The sequence below is a fragment of the Megachile rotundata genome, chromosome 3 (genome assembly GCF_050947335.1).
Source record: "Megachile rotundata isolate GNS110a chromosome 3, iyMegRotu1, whole genome shotgun sequence".
NCBI lineage: Eukaryota > Metazoa > Arthropoda > Insecta > Hymenoptera > Megachilidae > Megachile > Megachile rotundata.
Genome location: NC_134985.1, coordinates 19,798,462 through 19,821,533, shown reverse-complemented (window position 1 = coordinate 19,821,533; position 23,072 = coordinate 19,798,462). Strand labels below are relative to the sequence as shown.

At 44.6% G+C, this 23,072-nt stretch overlaps 1 long non-coding RNA gene across 1 annotated transcript; it reads right to left on the bottom strand.

Annotated features, from left to right (window-relative positions):
* Positions 1 to 741: 741 nt before the first annotated feature.
* LOC143264168 (uncharacterized) lies at positions 742 to 22,104 on the bottom strand. The gene is made up of 2 exons (XR_013037699.1): positions 21,941 to 22,104; positions 742 to 1,420 (listed from the first exon to the last, which is right to left on the bottom strand). It is a non-coding gene; the product is annotated as an uncharacterized LOC143264168 (long non-coding RNA).
* Positions 22,105 to 23,072: the final 968 nt, after the last annotated feature.

The window sequence follows — 23,072 nt, the reverse complement described above, 5'->3', positions numbered from 1 at the left end:
CGAGCGACAATCATTTAATTAATCTTCGTCTAGTATTCAGGTGCGTGAAATTGAATCACGGCCACGATGAAATCACGTTGAAAGCTCGAATCGACCGACAAAAGGCCAATCACAGGTTGATTGTGCGCCGCGAACGGAGGATAAAGTTGTTACGTTTCGATTTTTAAAAGATTCCACCTGTTCCGTTCGGCCGCGAGTTTCGCTTTGCTCCGCTGTCGTGTCTTCGTCGATTCGATCAAAATTTATACACATATTATTCCGCGCGACGGAAAACGCCGAAACAACCGTGTCCCAGACAGAGACGATCGCGAACGCGACAATAAAATGCAGGAAATACTTTCCGCGTGCGTGAATTAATTCATGCGAACGGCCAATTCGAGTGTCCGGAACAGATTGATCAGCCGAAAAGGTCGTTCGGGCATACCGAGTAAATTGGTTTGTTGATTTTCATCGAATATCCGATCGAACCAGTCTACCGTGTAAACGACGCCAGATTCGAAGTTTTCTGAAAATAATGAATCCCATTTGGATACCGTTCTCCAGCGGCCGAGCGATTGCGCTTTGCCTCGAAAACATTCATTTTCTATAATTTCCTGTTTTTGTTAACGATCGAGTCTTTATTCGAATTATAGCACGAGTGAAATACAGGCGTAGAAAATTTTCGGAGGGTACAGTTTATGGCCACTAAATCCACAGGATATAGCTGCATCGAGGAAAAAAACTTCGAGTAAATTACGAACGTTTGTTTCGATCCTTTTCGGGTACTTTTCCAAAGATTTATTATAATTACACGAACTTACAACGATCTCGATTTTATTCTACCTCGAATCAAAATGGTAGATTTACCGGATTATTGACGCGTATTAAGAACGGCTATTACTCGCCTTCCGGAAATTTTTGTTGGTATAATTTCTGAAATCTCCGGTCTCATTGAAATTGTGTAGAAAAAGAGGGAGAAGAAAGTAACACGGTGGATGGCAGTAACAAATCCTACTCTCTCGAGCGGAAGCTCGAATGTAACGACACGTACAATTCACAATCCTGTCCCTTTTTTGCGGTCACTGTACGTATTCGTGCATTCGCGGGACGTTTTACATTAACGCGATAAAAAGAACGAGAGGAAGATACATAGACACGGCACGCGAGTGGTAATAATTCTCCTCGTGACGATATTTCAATAACGCCGTATAAAGTATCGTCTATCGGTATAAGCCCAATATTCAATGGGTACCTATCAGTTTTCCGTCGTGCACGGCATTAAATCTGCATCCGATGAAACCGATTTCCTCTTGAAAATCACGGGGAGGACTCTGCACGACGGAAGAGAGTGGATCTGCCATCGACAACGGCGTGTCTCCAACATTCGTGTCTGTCGATGATCCGAAACGAAGAAGAATGTTTCCGTCTGTTCGTCTGCTTGCTAGAAAAAAAGAGGTATCGTCAGACCACTCGAACTAAAATGGAATTTTGCTTGTTCACGGAGTAGCGAGAGGAAATTTATGCGAGGCCATTTACGAGGAAATACTCGGTTATTAAAGCAACTGCATCGAGGCTCGATTAAGCATCAACAGACTTTTATGATTTAACGCGATCATATCGATATTTGACCGCAACATTGGCTGCGAAATAATCACCGTTTTAGAAGCTCAGAGGAAATTGTTTAATTAATCGAGTTAGAATCGGTAATGCAGCCCATTAAACGGGGCCATTTTAAGCAGCGGCCATTACTCTATAACGCGGGAAATTTGACATAATTTTCCCGGGACGTTATCGTGGTTGTACATTTGCCAGAGAAATCGTCGCGACGCCGGGAGAAATAGATTCCAGGGTCCACGAAAAAACAAATTCGCCGCGTTTAAGGATAATGTATCGCTACTTGCCACGCCATTTCCGTCCGTGCCGAGTAAATAACGCCACGGACGGTCGCTTCCTTTTTATCATGGACGATGAAATTAAATTCTTTTGTCATTGTTCACGCCGGATATACAGTTTGATGCTAGCCTCTTTATCTTCGGCTTGATTAATGAACAACTCTGTACACGCTACCTTATCTAAGAATTACACGGGTATACTTTTCGCGCGATCTTCTGGCGAATTCTTTTCATCCTTTTCCTTAATTAACGATGTCCTGGTCGTTCTAGCGATAAGTTCCGAGGGCTTCACAATAGATTCCATCACAAAGAAACAGGGAGTACCTAAATTAACAACTTAAGTGTACAACGTGCTACAATAAAGAGTTCTCGATTACGGTCATACTTCATTCATAATATTTAACGCAAACATTCTGAATTTTCTTTCGACAATGTTGAATTTTGTTTGCTGGAATGTGTTGCTGTAGGATGATTGCGAAAGGATGAACTATGAATAATAATATACTATTATTTATAGGCAGAGAAGTCTATTATTCATATGGATATTGTCAGAGATAAAAGTCCATGAGATGAAATATTTGTGTCTCATCTGTATCATCACTATATGTAAATACAATAAGTGAGAAATGTACACGGTTCAATGAACGAGTCTCAATAAATCAGGATGCACTTTCTCGGAAATTAAATACACTCTTCCGATTAACAGTTACATGGTCCTTAGTCGTATAAGCGTGTACATGTTTAACCGTTAATAACGATCGATCAGCCAAATTGATCGCTTACTTCGGCTCAATTTTGAGCGCAGCTTTTCACCGCGCGACCGCAGTATCATTAGTAGAACCGTGTCGCACGGTTACGCACAATAACCGTATCATCGACCGATGCTGGGCACGTTTCAAACCGAATTTCAAACAAATCCGCCGCGGGACAATCGTGGAACCGCGATCGGCGATTCTCCGCAATTTCAGCAGTCCTTTCAAAGCGTCGTCGACTATAGAACGGCAGTTTGAAACGCGCGTAAACATTTATCGAATCGCTGCACATCGTTAACGACGACGGCCGCAAACGCGAGTCAGCACATCGCCGGTCGAGTTTACGAGTTCTCTCTGGTCTAGGTGGTCGCGCGTCGAATAATGGAGGGACGCCATTAGCCAATAATCGAACGGTCCCGTCATCGATGACTCGGGTATTAATTAATTCCCCGTGCCGGATCGCGTAACAATGGCCTAATTCGAACGTAACGCAGGCCCGCCGAGTCGATCCGTTACACCGGAGACGGTGCGAAAATCGCCCGAACGTCATCGTTTGCGAGTCAGTAGCGTCAGAACCGATAGTCAGACACAGTAGTCGCGTCTGGCTTTTCACCGACGTTCACCCGCGACACCGTTTATTCTCGTCGAGCGTTTTATGATCGCGTTTAAGGCGGCGCGACTGTAATCTTACAGCGATTCCGCGTGATTCATGGCGACGCCGTTTGTTTCGTCGCTCGAAAAATCAACTCGTCGTTCACGGGGGACAAACCATTCTCTCGTCCGCTCCAGTTTTTGCCCGACATTGTTCGCGGCTGAAGGTTTAGGGCGAGCTTATTTATGCTCTTTTAGAATACCACGCGAGAGAAGTTTTTTAAACCTCCTACACACTCGTACAACTTCGACGATGGGTAGTAAATCGTTCGGGCTTCGTGGATTTCTTTTTTCACTTTTTCATTGCTGAATTGTAGCTCGGGTTTGCTCGGGAACAGATCTGGCTTCCTCCGAAACCTCTGAGTTTGGGAAATTCTGCAATTTGAGAATTTCGAAGTTTCGGAATTGATGGATCGGGGAATTTGAGAATGTGCTCACTGCGGCATTTGGGGAATGTGGACTGAACACGAAAACTGGGAATGTGCAAACTTGGGAATTTAGCAACTTGAAAATATGGAGATTTCGAAATTTGTGACCTTACGAATACCTTACGATTACAAATTTTTTTTATACCCAAAAATTTTCAAGCTATAAAATTAACATCTCTCTTCAAAACTTTCTGAACGAAAAAATATTAGAAGACTTCCTATACTGTTCCTAAACTAAAGTATGTCCCATAGTAACTGCAATGGCAACTAAACAAACTTCAAAAATAATTGTATATATGAACGAACAGGTAATTTCTCGAGCGAGAAAAAGGTGCAAGGACAGCAGAAACAATTAAATAAACAAGCACGAAATGAGCGATATTCGAGAATCATTTGCTCGAGGCTGGTACAATCCTGACACCGAAATCCATCGATTTCGCGCCGAACTCCCTTTCGCTTTTAACGCGGGTGAAATTAATTAAATGCCGACGAGAGAAGAGTGCACAAGGTGGTTGGCTTATTGAGAAGCTTCCACGGACTTGCACCTATGGTACCCATCTCTTGTATTTCACGTTTGGACGATTTCCCAACAGAGGACACGTAACTCTGTTCCTATTTATTTCTATGCTTCCTCTGTTTGTCTTTGTCGGTTTCCTACAACCGGCTCGATCTCTGTCGTTCTTTCGTCCGTTGGATAGATTGCTGGTGGGTTTATCAATGAGAAGACGATTGTGTCGAGTAAATAGCGACGCGGAGTTTCGAATAGAGCGTGTTGAAAGTAGTTGGCTTTTGGAATCGTAGTTTCCTCGTGATTATCCGGTAGGATAATCGAACTCCTCATTTCTTTCGAGGACGAAGAGTACAATGTTTTTCATTTGCACGAGTTAACGCGTGCCATGCGTGGGTCGGAGCAAGGCGTACTTAGCACGTAAAGTCCGCTAACGAGTTAATAATGATCTTTCGCCTCCAGTTTCGTAATATTATTAATCAAGTTGTAAAGCAACGAGGAAAGTTTCTGTATTCGATTCTCCTTGACCGTTGTCCCTGTAATGCTTGCGAGTTAGGCTACAATTACAAGTGTCGAGGGTGCTCGAGAAGTCCTTGGAGCCAGCGTAACAATAAAATCACATTTCGTCGTGGTGCTTACGGTCGAAGAGAGCGCAGCGGCTAGGAAACGTGGTCGCAACTGGGGCACCGTTTGATCAGCTCTTAATATCCGCAACATCAGCCACTCCCGAAACCATGGTCCCGCGGTCCCAGAACTAGTTTCGCAGTCTCGATTCTCCGCTTAATTTTCGGAACTCGAAAGTCATAACGTAGGATCCTAACGTCGTATTTACACGGTGAATACGGCGCCGGGCAAGCGTAACTTCGACGTTCACGCTCGGAGCACGGTCGAAGTAGTTCCGAGAGGGGGTGGAGACGGTAACCATCCCCCAATGCGGGTACTAATGGTGTAGCGGTGCCAATAGAAGTGCCTTGCCTGCTACGTGCCTAACACCGAGTATTAATTATGCTTCTAACGTAACCTACGCAACGGCGCCCTCCAAACCGTTTAAATTTATATAGCTCGCTATCGCGAGACAACACGACGCTCGTCTCGCTTCAAACTTTCTACCGTAAATTGTTACTTGGGAACGCGTTTTCGACCGTCGCGATTACAGCCTTTAACGTAAAAAAATACTCGATTTGGAGCTAGCACCTTTTAATCGGGTCGAGAAAGAAGAGGTTGGCAAAGTTTCGCCGCTGCGTAGCGGGACTTTTCCATATATGTTAAGTGCCAGGTGGCGTCGTCGGCCGTTTTGTCTACAGAGAAACACGACAAGTCGAGAAAATCCGAAGGAGCGAGGCGACTGTAAGTTTCTTTCTCGACGTAACAGCGAGGAAAAGGGTGTTCCTGAGGGGCCGAGGAAGAAAGTGCGAAACGTAAGGAGGGTGCAGCCCTGGCCGGCCTCGTGAAATTATTTTCTCCGCGAACCGAGGAACTTTTATCCAATATCCACGGCAGCATCTGGCATCAAACGGTCCCGCGACCAAGCGCCTCTATGGCTTTCGGAAAATGTTCCCCGTAAGAGGCGGCCAAGGGGAGGTTCGAGATGTTGCTGGTAAACTGTACCTTTCATTGCCGTTTAATTGAATTCCGTTTGTAGTCGAAATGAACACGATGGATTTATCGTTAAACTCTGTAATTGACCATCCAATGTCACCTTACGCGTTTTATACATATTTTCGATTTACCGGGCGTTTACCGCGTTAACGTACATTTTGTGCTTTTTTCATTAACGTTTCATTGGTCGCGTACAGACATCCAGCCATGTAATGACGTTGCTCGAGTTGCAAATTCGTTGGGGAGCACTCGATTTACCGTTTGATTAAAAAAGTTAACCGACCTTTCCGGTAGCTTTGATACACTGACCGGTCAGCTCGTTAACCCCTCATTGTCGACGCTCCGTTTTAGTAACGAATTCATCAGCAGTGGCCTCGATTCACTCGCGTCAACATATATCCATTCCGTTATTTCATTCTTTTTACCACGACTTTCCGAGTTCGTCTTTTGAATCCGCTTTGTTCGAGCTACAAGGCTGCGCCGTGTACAAAGGAATGCTTCTACGAGCGACAACTAAACGTTCAATTGTTTACTGGCAACACGAAGCCCATTTCCTGACGGAAGTTCCTTAACGACGTTCCTCGATCCCGACTCGTGGACCACCAAACGTATTTGTATTTCGCTCGTGGACTGTGACAACTTTCCCCCCTTTCCACCTCCCAACGCTCGTCGCCGACTGGATAAGAAAAGTCAGGGATAGTGGAAAGGAGAAGAGGGAAGAAGACCCTATTCGTATCTCGCGACAATATCGCCACCCTCCTCTCTACGCAGATCTTGCCCTTTTATCCTTCGAGGAATCTGCGGTGGCCCTAAGGCGATGGACGCAACGCTTTATTTATACCTTATATGTATACAGGGTCGTTCAAAACTATTCTCCATATGCATCTTCTGCATAGCGTTATTGTGGTATCACTTCAATCATCTTGAATCATTTTGTAAATCGTAGAAGTACATTTGGGTGCAGCTCATATGGACTCATATGAGATAATTTTGAGTGTGACTCATATAGAAACTCTTCTATTTATCCATCTACGCATACTCACATTAATAACGAAACATAGCCATACGTTAAATGTTCAAAATTTTAAATAACAGAAATACAGTAAATTTGTCAAGAAGATTTGCAAAGATCTTCAGCAGTAGGCGCGTTAACAGTAGGCCAATATTTTTGAAGGAAAGTGTACATACACGCATACAGCCTCATACGCGAATATAAAAGTGCGTGCGTGTACACGAAGCCAAACTACGTAGCAACTTTATTAGGCCGTGTATCTCGCCCCGGTCGTCCCTGGTTACAATTGGTCTATGGGAGCAGTCGAGGGACTTTTTGTTTCCTTTTCGAAGAAGCCCTGAAGCCGGATTTTCATTGGCCGGCTTCGTTCTGCCCCAAATACAGGATTTCATATCCAGGCGGGGCTGCGTGTTTTTTTTGTCCCGAAGAACGGTAGCGACGACGGCATCGTCGGGGGTGAACGAGGGGTTGGCCCGTCGACGAGGGATGCTAGCGGACAACGGAGAATTCAATCAGGCGAGTCGATGCTCCTCTCGCCGCTATTACCATCAGGGATCAACTCCGTATATTTACTACCTGTCAAATTTCACCACCATGGCCACAACGTGCTCGTAATTACATCCTGGAAACCGATTGGAAAGTGGTTTTCGTGGCGCGGTGCATGCGCCGTGAACGTCTCTATACAGGCTACCTAACGAGTTTAAGTAAGGCACGATAATAGGTTAACCCGCGATCCTCGGAATTTCGGGAATTTGGTAATTCTCGGATTTGCCCGGTCCGATCTGTATTTTAACGTAAACCGGTGTTACGTGACCGTTCGCGAAAATTAAGTGCGGGAACCTCTACTGTATCTCAAGTTTCTGAACATGGTCGTTATACGCTAATCAACGTTATACTCCCTCGTTCCGAGCGTTAACGATATGGAAGTCTCGTGTCCAGAAATCTCGCAGCGCCGGAAATATGTTCGAGCGACGCGACGTCTTCGAGCCGTCTCGTATAACGTGTCCGCTTAGGCAATTCTAATTACTCTTAGCCGATTTCTCGGTGCTCCCCTTTCTCTTCCTTCCGAGATACTCAAAGTTCCTCTCAGTTTGCTGCGAAGATTTATAACGGTGTCCTCAGATCCCGTGTAGCCTCGCTTATCGTCCAAGAGGATCGTTCTTTCGCATAAAGGTGGAAATTAAGCTGCAGTAATCGGACCAACGAAATCTGCACGTTTCAGTGCGATTAAGTTCGTCGCAAGATGGAAACAGCTGTGAAAAACTTTAGTCCCGCGAAGGTTGCAGGAGAACAATAGACGATGGAATTCTACCGGCGAGAAAGGGGAGAAGTTTAAGCGACAGGAGTCAGTTTGCATTGCGAGCGAAGGTTATCGAGCATTAGCCAGATTAGGCGGTGGTTCGACGAGGAACACGCTCGGCTTGGCTCGCACGCGATATAATATGTAAGGGCTATTGACAACTGGCCCGTTATATCGAGACGCTGTATCAGAGAATGAATAGAGGCTATTATGAAACGATGGAAGGTCGCATTCAGCTCGTGTATCCCGTTTCTGCGTTCGAGTGACCGCCGGGTCGACGCAAAGTGATAGGTCGAGGGAGACAGGGGCGATCCCAGGACGAGGATCCTGTGAAACGGATAGGCTTGGGACACGAACGTGTCAGGGACGATGCAGGGTGTACCAGAACTCTAAGCGATGACTTAACTGCCTAATAGATTTTAACAGACTCTGCACTAATCATCTTTAAGACTACTTCTGAAAGTGTATCATCAAGTTTGATATATTATCCTCTTGCACTATTTTGATGAATCAGACTCGTGTCGCACTCGTACTTCGGCCGTGATCGATTTTACTCGAATTTTTAGTACGCTTCAATTTGAAGTTCAAGTCCAGTTATAATTTACATAGTCAACGATTGTATAATAACATATTGACTTAATATTTCACATTTTTTTGTCTGTATTAATATTGTAGCTGTAATTAGTTCTGGCTGACGCACTTGACAAATAAATAGTGGGGTTATCAAACTTTATATTGACCAACATAAATACAACAAAACCAATTCCTTCAGCTTCGTGATTCGATGATCCCCGAATCTTAGAATCTGTGGGTTTTGAGGAACAGAAGAGAATGATACGATCGAGCAATCGAGTTCGAGCGGTGTAATAACGTGAACGATAATGTAATTAGTCGATCCCACCGAGTATAATGGAGAGTAGATGACAACGAAACCGGTGGATTTTTAATATTCGGACTAACGACGGTAAACGGGAAGCGAAACTCGCTATTGATTCGCGAAAACGGATTCGTCCGTCGTTTATTGCTTTTTTTGCTCCGTGCGCGCGATGCGTTTAATTATCACCGCGCGTATCGGGTTAATTAACGTTCCGGAGAGCGGAAATTCTATTAAACGATCTCGTAGTCCGATTTCGTGTTGTTTAGAGTGAAACGTTTGACAATTTGCTAATGGTGTCTACGACGCTTTTGTAGGATTATTTTCGGATTCGTGAATTGCTTTTATGTATGACCTTTTCAGAGATATTTGAGGTTTAGCTTGCTTTTATATGTATTCATCAGATCACGAGTGCATGCACCACTGTTTTTTATACAAACCTTGAATGAGTTTATAGTAGAGATGATGTTACAAGTTTAAAACAAGTAAAAAAAATTGTATAACCTTTTCTACCCTTAAAAAAATGAAACTCGAAGAGTTAAATATATTTAAACGTGAAATCGGATTCAGCAGATTTTTTATTTCTTTGATGGCCTCGGTTAACGAACCATTTGCGAATGGTATAAGCGGAAATTCGGATTTACGATGTTCGGTTACGTTGGAACGCGTCGACAAGAGCAATTACATTCTTGTCGCTCCGGGGAAGCTGTTCGCAATGAAATTCCACTATTTGTCGAATAAACGCGAAGATAAAATGAACGTAACGATGCATTTGCGAATCGAAATTTTCGTTGGGGAAGCCTCCATTTAAATATCTTAACCGTACATCACGACGGAACTGTGAGAAATTGAAATTGCATCGTGAACAACGAATTATCGTTGTCTCGATATTTCTTTAAAATATCCTGCACTGTTCTACGTTAATGGAACATTTTACTTTCTATCTTTGTTCGATTAATTATACTATTATCCGATCTTGTAACGAGTTGCGAAGAGCAAAGTTAATAGCCTATGTTGTACTTTTATTCTGGTAAGGTTTTTTTTCGTTAAATGGTATCGATCTTTCGAGCATAGAATTTAGCACGCTCGGTAGACAGATATTCCATCTTAAACTAATTTAATGTAATGCCAATCTCCGTGCAGATTCGTGAAACTTCGCCTCGCTGTTGCAATAATTATTGCCCGTGGTGATCGAAGGTAAAGCTCGAATTATCACGCTCATAGATCGCAGTTGTACGCTCAGCAGAGCGCGATGTTCCATCAACGATGACTCGGAATCGGTGATTTGTAAGCGTTTCACCAATTCATCCGTACACGTGCTCGATACAAAACAGATATCCGTAATATTTCAATTCCTTGCAACTTGATAGCCATCCAAATATTTCGGTTTCTTCTGCGACATATCGTACAGTTAAACTGTCAAAGTATGCGAAATGTCGTCCTTGAACCACTGCAAAACGACACGAATCTGCGCTTGTCTCGTCGAACGATCCGGGTAGCAAAGGTCCACGTTCCTGCACGTTTATGCCAACAATTCCGAGCATGTCGTCATTTCGTGGGACACGGTCATCGATTTCGACAATCGGCCATCGTCCACGGCAATTGCTAGCCAGAGTTTCTGGCGTACACGGTATATATGTATCAGGGTTCGTCGTAAAACGTCAAGCGAAAGCAGTGGTAAAAGTATCGGGCTTCGATAGCGACGTAGCGCCTGGCTGGTTGGCAATCTTTTTCCTAATCTCTGGCAGGTTGTTTCGCAGCCTGCATGGTCGTTGCACGCCATAAAACGTTAGGCGCGGTAGCGGCATTTCATGGCGCTACATTTAGCAGACTGTAAACTACAACTTTATGCGGAAGTTTTTATAGTTGCGGCCGAAGCGACCGGTCATAAATAATGCTTTATTACGTACCCGGCGATCCTCGAACCGAACCGTGTTCCTTCGATTTGTGACGTCGGATGTCCTTCGGATATCCGATCCTTCTACGACCTTTTCATTTGTCTATGCAAACCGCAGAATTTTTAACGACTCTGGTACTTTTATTGCAATCGAGTTCATGATCTTTTGTGCCTAGCGAGTCAAGTTGGTAGACTGACTTCAATTTTCTCCCAAAGTTTATAAATTAATGGAACATGTTGTATGATACGATTTCATAAAAAAAATTTATTACAAATCATGGAATGTCGACATACATGAAATAGGGAAATTTAAACGTCGATCGATAGTAATGGAATTATAACGAAGCACGAGGTTCATTCGTTAAACACCGATTAGTCTTATGCAAAGCTCGTTAAAACGTATTAACTAATACGATAGTTGGCTGCGAGCGGTGAATAGAATCGGCTAGCGGATCGAACGGTTAGAAATATCGGACCGGTTGGCTCGTGAATATGCATCGTTCCCTTGAATGTAATATTGCGTTCGGGACTTTGACAAGGACCCAGCGTCATCGAATCGACCGGAATGCAAAACCATTTCGACTTTCATACGATCCGGGACACCGCGAATGGATTGCGACTCTGTGTTCAATCGATTCGTTGCAGCACGAGGAATTACGTTCGTTGAATTTTTATCATTTCGAACAACGATCGAGAGGCTAAGTGGCTTTTCTGGTAGTTGACGATCTGTTTGCGCGGTATTTACTCGAACCTACCGGAAACGATTCGGATTGCTTGTTTCATTTTAAATTGGAACCCTTTCCGATGTTTATCTGGGTACCTAAACTACTCCCTTTAACGCTACGTTGGTCTCTGGACAGTAGGTGACGTAAAAAATGCAATAGAAAAAACACAATAAAAAATGAAAGAGGCATAAATAGTATACTTGATGTTGTACAGACTGTGTATAATTTTTCAGTGTACATCGTTATGATACACAGAAGTCTAAAAAATATAATCTACCTGACTCAATAGATTACTTTCAGACAATACATCACAAATGCACGAATACAGTCTAGCGATCAGAACTATCACCTAACATCTCGGTCTGAAATCAAGATCCTAATCGACCCGTGCGATCAAGCCACCGGAAGCCTCCATTTCAGGAGTGACGGTACGGTAGTAAAACTAACCAACCCTCTCTCCGTTATTACATTATAATTCACATCGTCTTTCCATCATGAAGCGGTGGTTCTCGTCGAAGTCTCGTTCCTCCAATCCCGTGGCAGCTTCCCACGTCGACCGTCTATCTTTTTCATAACGATATCCGCGTGTACGTCCGCGTTAAATCCGGCGCGCGTGGCCGGAATACGTAAAACGCGAGCTGAAACAAGCGTAAGCCCTGCGCCGCTGTCGGGAAACAGACACATTCGGGGAAGCATTTCAGTTAATTCCCGACCGCGTATCAGCGCACTTAGCGGTTACGCTTCATACTTTCCGCGGCTGCCACCGGTAGACCTAATGCGTCCTCCTCGCGTCGCCCGACACGATAAGCGCACAGGCTAAGTGCCGTACTCGCTGGAAGCTTCGAAATTAATTCCACGGAAGAACCACCCTTTAGTCCTGGCTCGCCCTTCTACTTCCTTCGTCCTTTGCCCCCGCCTGTCTGTCTCTCCAAACACGGGAAATGCTCTCGGAACATACACGACCTAAATGATCGTCAAATTCTTGCTTTCATCTTTAAATTCTACCTTTTCTTTAAGGTACATTGTTACTGGGAATAAGAGGTAACGTTATTGTTGTTGAATTTCAAGTACGAGGTTATCTCGTGTAGCACACATATGGTAGATAATCGTAACGAGCTTCGCTCCTCTGCATTTAAACTGTAGAAAAATTGTACAACCTCTACTACTTCCAAAAATTGTACAACCACTTTAACATCATGTATTTCAAAATTGAAATATACCTCTTTCATGAAGAGTAGAAGTAGAAGCAGACATTAGTGAATTATTAACAAATATAAAAAAAACAAGAGTATGTCTCAACTCGATTAAGTAGTAACTTTTGAGAGGCAGTGTAGCGCAAGTTAGACTAACCTAAGCCAACGTACAATCCGAACAAGCTTGTCCCTCTCATCTGGTGCAAGGTGCAAGGTGCACTATACGTCTATCTGGAGCTGCCACGAACTAGCAGGAACGAGATATCAGCCAGGGAACAATTCCAATCAATTTGAGGCGGATGTATGCGTCCATCGTCTCCTTGTCTTGCAGCCTGGGTGATCCTCTTTCACCCTTTGCCACCGACCCCTCTGTCTCCTTGCAATTCTGATGTCGTTGCTCGCGAGTCGGCCGATATGCGACGAATACATCCACGGCTCGCAGAAGGTGTGTGCTCGGAGTATAATCGACCGGGAATCGAGATGCCATCGAGATACAATCGGATTTCCCTTGTTCGAGCAGTTAAATCGTTTCCGCGACCGCAGTGCTGCTCGGCCACGCGAGATTGGGAAGGAAAATTGAAAGTCCCGGTGATGTTTGTCGAACCTTTGTGGATCTGGGTCACGGAGATGCATGATCCGGTCACGAATATTGCTCGATCGAACTTCGATATGGAATTTCGAGACCCGCTTTGGGATAAAGGCTGGAATAGATCAAATTTTTCTGCTTCCTTTGACGCGATGGTCACGAGTAAAGGAATGTCGGACAAGAATTAGATAAAGGAGATTGAGATTTCGGGAATTAGGGAAGTTGCACGACTTTGGAAGAACTATCGTTTTCGAAAATATTTCGAACGTTTTCGGCCCGTAAAACTTTAGGAAGGTATTAGGATATCAAATTCTTGAATAAAAGTTCCTTGAACATGAAAGAATAACTGTAAACAGAACTCGTGGTTGGCCGTAAATTTTGTAGGACCATTGCTCCTGTGCATCGATTTTCGCGTTAAACTTTTCACACTACGGGAGAAATAGAATACGACGAAGGCTGTATACGATAGCGTGTTGGCGGAAAGGCGGTCTTTAATTCAAGGAAGCACGTGCCCGGCGTAAACTTTCGTACCATTATACGAGTCCTGACAGAAAGAGGGAACGAGGGAAGGGTTGCGATTCGTCGGAAGTGAAATTGCAACGACCACAAGGACGATTCTGGACGACTCGATCGCACGGTCCTCTTCGATTTTCGAGAGTCCTTCGTTCTATCCCGTTCGAGCACGGCACAGAGGTGAATTTACAAATATACGAGAAGTTGCCGGCGAGAAGAAAGGATTACGGGTCAAGAGGGAGCCAAGAGAAAGGGTCAGAGAGGAAACGGAAGCTGAGAAAACCTTGGACAGAGTTTCTCAAAGGTTGCTTGCTACGATGCGTAACCAAAGGTTGAAATTGCACTTCCTGGCTTTGAAGTCAGAGAATGTCTCCGACATTAAATAAAGACGGATACCTATCGTAACATCAAGTATTCTCCTCTTTCATTTTAAAGTGTACAGTTTACCAAAAATCGATGAGCAATTGCGGTGAACTTTCAACTTCAGATTAATGGTTGATCGTTGCATTTAGCTTCTACACTTACTATGTTTCTCAAGAATAATTTCAACACTCGATACGACAATATGACACGTTGAATTAATGAAGATTATTGGATGATCGTGTAAGGTGTTAAATCTTGAAACAAGCATCATGGTTAATTCAGCGATCATGCAGTTTGAGAAGCTCTGGTCTCGGGTGTGTATAAGGTGAGAAGGAACTTAAATAATCAATCGACTACGGAGGGTTGTTGGCCGTACGTGAAAGCCTATAGGGTTGACCCTTTGCGTAGAGTGTTTGCGGATCCTCCATCGGCATCTTTTCTCCTCTTCCGTCGGCTCGTTTCTTTGCTGTTCTCATAGCTGCTTTTTCGCTCCCCCTTCCGGTCTCATCTTCGACGCGTTCGCAGAGGCACAAAGAGGTGTTGAGTTTTATGGTCGAGAAAGTCGACTTGCTGCTTTATGAAAGTGACCTCCCTACTATCGTTTGCGCGTTCTTCCCTCTTCGAAATGAGTTTTGGGGTTTGCAACGTCTTTATTGAGTTTCCTCGAAATCGTTGCGCCGTAATTTTCGCGCGGTTTACAGTTTGTCGTTATTTAAACGAACGATTTGCACCGAGAGAGATTTTTGATATTCACGGAAATTAATGCGTTCGACGGCTGCGAAACTCGGCAATTAGGGAATCGCAATTCGTTAGCCGTGGAATTATCCGGCTCGCGTAATCGCGAACAAGAGACAACCGGAGACTCGGTTAATTGCACGCGACGCGTGGGTTAATTTGGAAAACGTGCTCGTAGAACGAGAATGCTCGAAGAACGGGAACGTTCTTCCTCTCTATGACTTAATCTTGAGCAGGAACGAACGAACGACAGACCAAAAAGTTCAAACGAGGAAAATGAAGTCCAGGCTGCACTCGGGAAAAGAATAACGTCACGTACACGGTATATTAAGGGCACGTTCCTCGCTCGTTTCGCGAGTGTATTAATCTCGTGCCGTGAAAAGCGAGGAACACTCGTAACTGTCGCGCTGAAAACGTGGAACTGTACAACGGAAAATATTTGATGATACCGTGCCACAGTTTGCGATGGCGTCGGCAAATATGCTTTTATAAAAATGATTGCCTGGAGACCGTGTATTGTTTGATTTAGAAAAACCAAGTTCCACGTTTCGGGAAAACTAATTGCTTTGTACAATTTTTCAAAATTGTCACGACCGTCCGACGTCTCGCTTTACCCTACAAAGCTAAATTCAGGCTATTCAAATAAAAAATCGTATATCTGTGTTTCAACCTTGCTAAATCTTTTTGATGCGACATATTAGCTACTAGAAATTTTTACAAGATTCGAGTATTCGTAATGACATGTGTACATCGACTAATTTTTCGAACTGCGTACATAAAAAATTAATCCAGGTCGCAAATTTCGCAGGTAGAGAACAGGCAGCCTCTATATCTGCTGGTGCGTGTCGAGTATATTCTGTCGGGGTAAAGAACGGCTACGACGCCTTATGTTTGCACGGGGATCAGACCGGCTTGGCCGCGTCGCGATGCCCGCATTTTCGCGTGCAAAGTCTTATTTACGCGTGGCGACTGCGTCGGGTTGGCGAACGCAGGCCGCGTTTTCTCGCATAACTCTCGCCGCTTAGGGGTTGACAAATGGTGGTTGGACGCGGTGCGTGCGACTGCGATGATAAGACGGGCCGAAATTTAAAGGCGTGCGAGGATAACGTGCTCTCGAACGTCTTCTCCCTTCCTTGCCCCGCTTATCGCGCGAAAATACGGCGGAAATTTCACGGCCCGTTTGTTGGAGCGATATTTATTCCCTTGACCCTTTTATTCTGCTGGCTCGTGCTTTCTTACCGGGCCTACTCTGACATTTGTCCCCAAAGAAATGTTGCATGAAGATCGTTCGTTAAAGTTAAACGTCGCGCGAAAATAACTTAAGAACGGTGTTCGACGTATCGGTAACGACGTTTTTTACATTTTTAACGACAACGATTAAATGCCCTCGTTATTCCAGTGGAATGTTAAATTTTTATGCGAGCGCCAACGGAACTGTTGGAAACGCGGCGGTAATTTGAACGGTTGAATAATATTGGCAAACGAGGGAAAGGAATTAGGGAAGAGGAGTGGTCGATGTTCTTAGCCAATACTTTGCGATCTTTAAGAGTCGTTTCGTTGATTGCCTCGATTGAACGAGCCGCGCGAATCAAGCCAGAACGGTGACGCTGGAAATTGAATCGTTCAATTACCGTCGAATGTGGCCACCCGGAAGCAGTCGTTTTGCTACGATGTTACACCCTCTTAACGACATCGTGTTCCGCAGGGATTTCGGCGAACAAGTAGTATTTGTACACTCCACGGACTTTCGAAAGGACTCGGAAATTTTTCTCCGCTTCTAGGTGTTCCTCGAGGCGTGATTTATCGCAGATACCAGTAATCGGTCCGTAGGGTGAAATGGCCGGACTCGAATAAACCTAGTTATACGAATCAAGTCGCTCTCTGATAGGATCGTGTAAACCGAGTTTTACCATTTCAGTGATTTCTACCATCACGATTCTGTACCTCTACTTTTCTCTCTTTTTCTGTTGAATTTGTATTCAGGATACGTGTCCTCTTGTTCTACTTTTTCAAATTTCAAAAATAGTCAGAATTGTTCCTTGTGACCGCGTTTGAAATACAACGCTAGAGCGATTGGTATGGTATTAAATTTCAATCTAAAATCGTGAATCGCGGTTGTAGTAGAGTTAACGGTAATCAAGATCGACAAGTGTATCAGGCATTCGTCATAAGCGACACAAATAGGCGACGAGAATCTGTCGGTCGTTGGACGATTACATTCCAATTGAATCGAGTCCGGACGAACGTGTATCTCGCGCTGAAAAGCATTAGACGAGGATGCTAATCTGATTTGTCGCGCAACACGGACAAGTATTCGTTGGCTGACGCCGATGAACACGAATTACTTGGCTGAGCGTACTCGCGTCGATTTCAGTTGCACGCGACGACCCATTGGAAAGCACTTTACGTCGATCTCCGGTTGTGTGCGTTCGCCAGCGAGCTCCAAGTTTAAACGCTCTTGTAACCTACTCCACAAACACTACAGAATCGCCGTGAAATAACGAGAGAGCCGTATCACCGAATATTTTCAATCTCGATCACCGATGATTTTCGTTGCGCTATACATTGCCTCTTCGTTTCGGTGTCCGTGATTGAAGGTTACGAAATATTTGGAACACTAATCATCGATGATATGGAGTGGAAGAGTAAAATTCTGTGTGCAAGGTAGATTCTTCTCAGCCAGAATTCGAACGGTTTCCAAACATTTCCGCTGCTTGCAATGATCCACCGATCGTACCTTCGCACAAATCTGTGGCGCGCGATTAAATATTAACTCCACAAATCACGCGAATTAACGAGAGGTCGTTGCGTAAATCCAGCAGCGGGTCGAGCAGCGATACGACAAAACGCGGGCTCGATTTATCGCGCGCTGGCCCAATAATATCTCCGCTATTTACGTATCAAAGGGTCGGCCGGTAGCATCGGTAAGTTTCGAGAGCTTTATGAAGCAGTAGGTCGTGTTCAACATCGGCACCGGATAACGTGGAGCGTTCGATCGATTAATGAAGCTTCCCGCGCGAGGAAGAAACGTAATCGCGAGCGCGTTATGCGCATAAATTGACAAATTTTCGTGGTGGACGGACAGGAGAGGGGTTCGAGAAACGGAGGCCCGTGCACGGGCCGGTGGACATAACGCGCGACAATAAAGTTTATATTGCGCAAAACCGGGAATCCTGCATTACGAGCTAGACAATCGTTTATTGGTCGGCGTGCACTGGTATCGTGCATTAATAATGCTAATCGCGTGTATGTGCCATCGGCGCATTAATTAATGCCGTGGGACGATTGTGCTTCGTAAACAATGAAACTCGTACGTGACCGCCAGGCAACGTGCTATTGCACGCCCATTAATGATCACCTCATATAATTCGCTCCGATCGATCGATTATTTATTTTAGCGTCAAGCCGGAAGTCAACCGAGCCATGGGTTAACGCACAAAGCGCGCTAATATTTTCGTACGCTCAAGGGAATTATTTCACGAGCGTCGTTTCAAGAACAGCCGCCGATAAATTGAATTCGCGCGCGGCCAGTCGAGCTAACGCGCGAAAATATTACCGTCGTCGTCCGGCGTATCATTTTATTTATTCGCGCTAGCGCCATGCATCCGCGCGATTTATCGCCGCCGACCATGGCAGCGAATTTGCTCGCGTTGGATCGTCGGTCTAAACTTGAAGCTTCTTGCTAACCGAGTAGAGTACTCGGAATTCTACTCTTTATAATCCGGACCGAAGAATGCCGTTGTATCTCGACGCCTTGTATCGCCAGACGTTCTATCCTCGACTCGTGCCAAGGTTCTCCCGGTGATTCAGAACTATAACCGAAACTTCGAATCCTTTATCCCGTATACTTTTCTCGCAATATCTTCTCGCAGCGACTCCGAATCGTGACAGTACCGTCGAAGGTCGAAATTGGATTCCACGAAATCTCTTTTCGAATTTTGCTTCCCGACCTTCTATCCCGCAATTTCCAATTTCGCGTCGACGATCCTTCAATTTCAATTTCTCGCAGTTTCATTTGCTCGACGTTCCGAAACGAGCGTGCCGGCTAATTAATATCAATCGTCTTCTCGTCACCAGACGCGCTCGTTTGATCGCTCCCTCGAAATTAAGAAATTCGACGAGCAGCATTAATCCCCGGTATCCGCGTTTCGTTTGTGCTTACAGCGCGGGGTGTACGCTCACTTTTTTCTCCATCGAAGCGGCTCCAATAATCTCATTAATTTCCATTACGGATATTGCAACGACTCGATGCTCGCTGCCACTTCGTCTCCCTCCCCTTGGTCCTTTCGATCCACCCTCGTCGAATTAATTGTGAAAAGGTATCTCGTTCTTTCGTGCTACTCGAGTTTCTCATTCGTCTCCTCCGTCTGGCCCTCTCTCGCTTTCTTTGTTCTCTCTACCGTCCCTTTGCGACTCTCTCTATCAATTCCCTTTGCACATACTGCCACGCGTTTCTCCGTCTCTCTGTCTGCTTTTTCCGCTTCCGTATCTGTTCGCCGTCCGGGCAAGCGTGCGGGCATAACGCGGCTACAATGTTTTTTAATTTAATTAACGAGCGCTCCGCTTCGCGTCGTTCCGCGAGCCGTTGTTTCTCGCTGCGCCGCGCACTGCCGTACGCTGCGAACGATTATTGCATCTCATAAAGGAATTAGCGGCCGTGTCGACACTTTCCTCTCATCAGGACACGCTCGCGCACGCCTCCAATTTGCGAGCAAACGACCGACGCGATAAAAACCGGGGCCGAGCCTCTTTCACGACCGTCTGCGAGCCTTGCCCGCTCTAATGCTACCGCATTGTTCGACATTTTTTATGTCACCCCTTTTCCACACGTTCTCTTTGAAACACCGTGTACGTGGACACCCGTCAACGTTTCTCTAGTTTTTGGAAGCTGTCGTCGACTGAGGATCCTGCTGATTTTTTACTGAAATTCGTTATCCATGATGATCACTTGGGTTTTATATTGCCAAAGTCTCTTTTACTCGCCAGTTATATTTTAAACATTTTTTCATATAATAAAAAGTATAGCAATGGTAATGAATCATAACGTCACATAATTTCGAGAGACATAAGTCTGTGGAACTTTTGATACATCATGAAACCTTTTGTTTTCATGGGGGCTGTTAGAGTCCACGTACGGAGATTTTATAAAACCTTGGGAATACGACGTTAGTAGCAGAAAGCTGTTTAGCAAATATTCGTTTTTATAAATTCGCGTTTGCTCGTGTTCCATCAATTATTGGAAATTCTGACTTTCTATGGACATTGTGGGCTTAAATATGTTTTCATATTTCATTGCATAGTAAACCAATGGACGAGAGATTTAGGATGTCGAGCATGTTCGACAGGTGCGATCAGTGTTCAATGGATTCGCGACAAATCGATGATAAACCCTCGATTCATACGCGACGCATCTGTCGAAAAGCTTTAGCGTTAGCGACGAAGTTTTACGTTTGTTTTCAAGTCGATGATGGATTGCTCTATACGACGGGTAAATACGGTTTGCTTGCTGTGGAGTGCGAGCTCTATCGAGCACCTGAAAACGTTCGCTCCATTTGTACACCTTTACGTCTTTCGCGTAAACGTTTCATTCGCGTGGAAATCTTTTTTTTTTTCTATTTCAAACGAGGTGTTCAACATCGCGTTTTCCGTCCACTTTCGTCGAATAATCAATTGTAAAAATAAATTTTCGATAGCTTTTATATTTATTGAGTTACCGAGTGGAATTCGCGATATTATTCGGGTCGAAAATGAAATTTCTCTGTAACATCGGTGTGTACTAATTGTCTGATGGAAACACAAGCGACACGCGAAGCCAAAATTTTACCGAGGAAAATTTCAAAGCGTTTCGAGCCTTTTTAATCGATCCTTTGATCTCTGATAATGCTACAGGAAAGTGCACTTGCCGTCAATGCGCGTTCGAGTGTCACGTTTCCACCGGCTTTGTCGAATTCTACGCAAAACTTTCGTGCCATTTTTAATTTCCATCAATCGAACTTTTCAATTTCGTCGTTTGCGCGATGCGCGTCCAACGCAAGTGATTCATTTTTGCACTCTAATTAAAGGCTGCGTCGCGTGCTGTTCAAACTCGTTTCGAAAATTTATTGGGAACGCAATTTATTTGATACCTTGATCGAGACGTGGCACAGTATTATAACATTATTCTAGAATCGTGAAACAGTAAAATACGAGAGGGAGGGATTAAACGAAGAATACGAGCTCAACTTTTCTCCTCCACATTTAAGTACAAGGTATTACGTCCGTTCGAAAATACTCGTGACTTTAAATCATACTTTATGAAGGTCCCTTCATTTTTTATGGAAGATATTCAAATTTTTCGGCCATTTTCCAAAGACGGTGCCCGCTTCTTGTCCCGTTTCATTCACGCCGGAATATTTCACCTGAAAATTCCCCGAACAAAATTTCGCTTACAAAGAGTTCTAAAAAAGAACAAACTTGTTCGCTTCTCCTCGGAGGATCGAACCATCCATCGCTCATTCGCGAATCGCATCACGAGCAAATTCGCCGTGGAATTGCAAATTGCCATTCGCTCGTAATTTCTACGGACTCGTTCGACTCGATAATTTCTCCGCGGCTCGAAAGATGAAATTTCGTACATCGCTCTGGCCCATTTTATTACTCGGTTACATTGCGCCGCCATTGTGATCGATACGTGTGCGTGCGTATACATGAATTTGCGTAGCTAGACACACGCGCGTTCGCACGGCTTCACGCGAAAGGGGTCCCAGGACGAGAGGGTTGGCCATCGGGGTAACGACAGTCATTTTTAACCCTTTATGCAGGAAGGGTCGAGATTAAAGGGCAGATTTGCCGCACGATTTGCCGATGGAGTCTCTATCACCGACTTCGTCGTCGTCGTAGTCGTCGACGAGGAGGACCATTTCCAGTTGACTGGTGAACAAATTTCAAACTCACCCTCTCGATGATCAAATCAGCCACTGTCGATATCGTCGCTTTCACGGCAAAGCTTAATGAGGGAAAAGCGTAGCGGAAGTGTAACCAGTCTCTTGTTCCTAGCTTTTATTCACTGTTATGAAACCAGGCGAAACAGAGGATTCTCTCTTGAACGTGTAGCAAACGGTGCTGAAAGAATATCGTGTTAATTAGAAATGTGAGAATCTAGGGAATGTCATGTTACACTCACAATCGGACCGTTTAAATATACATGTATAAGAATATCGTGCTTGCAAAGAATAGTTGAGGATTCTGGACAACGTTCGATTTAAATATTTTTTTTGTTCACATTTAATCCTTCATTACAATCTACTAGATTATGAAGCATAATAAGATGCTTAGTATTTTATAATAATGAGTCTCGATTTCCACAGAGTATAAGAGATAGATGTTCCAAAAAATGTATTTGCAGTAGCAATCGCGTTGATCAGAAGTAAAAGGGTTCATCGACCTCGGAGCGAAGAGAGGGTCGCAACGTGGTCGCGTCGCGTTAAGCCGGTTTTCAACGAGGACGACGGTCGAGTTGTAAAAAAGTAATCCACGATGGTGATTCATTTGCGCGCCACCAAAGCGTAGAAACGATTGTGATGCAAACTTCATAAGCATCCGGCGGATTGGAGGGAAGGTAACGAGCCGAAGGACATCGTCTCAGGGAGAGGACTTTCGAGTAAACCCGTGCTTCTCTCGTCTCGACTTCCAAGAGTGGAATACGTAAATCTGTACCTGGGAAGCGAACCCTGGGCTAGATGGTAAAGTCGAAAGGGGGTGGGAACGCGAGGCGAGCAGACAAGAGACTGAGATTCTTAACGGAGAGACCTTGACTCGGGGAAACGAGCACTCCGCAATTCGATTGGCTCCGAGCGGCATCGTGCATATTAAGTTGGCGTTATTTGAATGTCAAAAGTGCCCTGGGATCGGCGATGCCGTCTACGGCTGGATAGGAACGAGGGAAAACGAGAGAGGAAATACCGTTGCCGGCGATATGGTGGGGGGTCGATTTCGTGGCGAACCGAAGAGGGAAAGAGAAAGAGAGAGGAAGAAATTTCTTGGTGCCGATACGACTGGGTATAATTGAAAATATATTCGCGTCGTT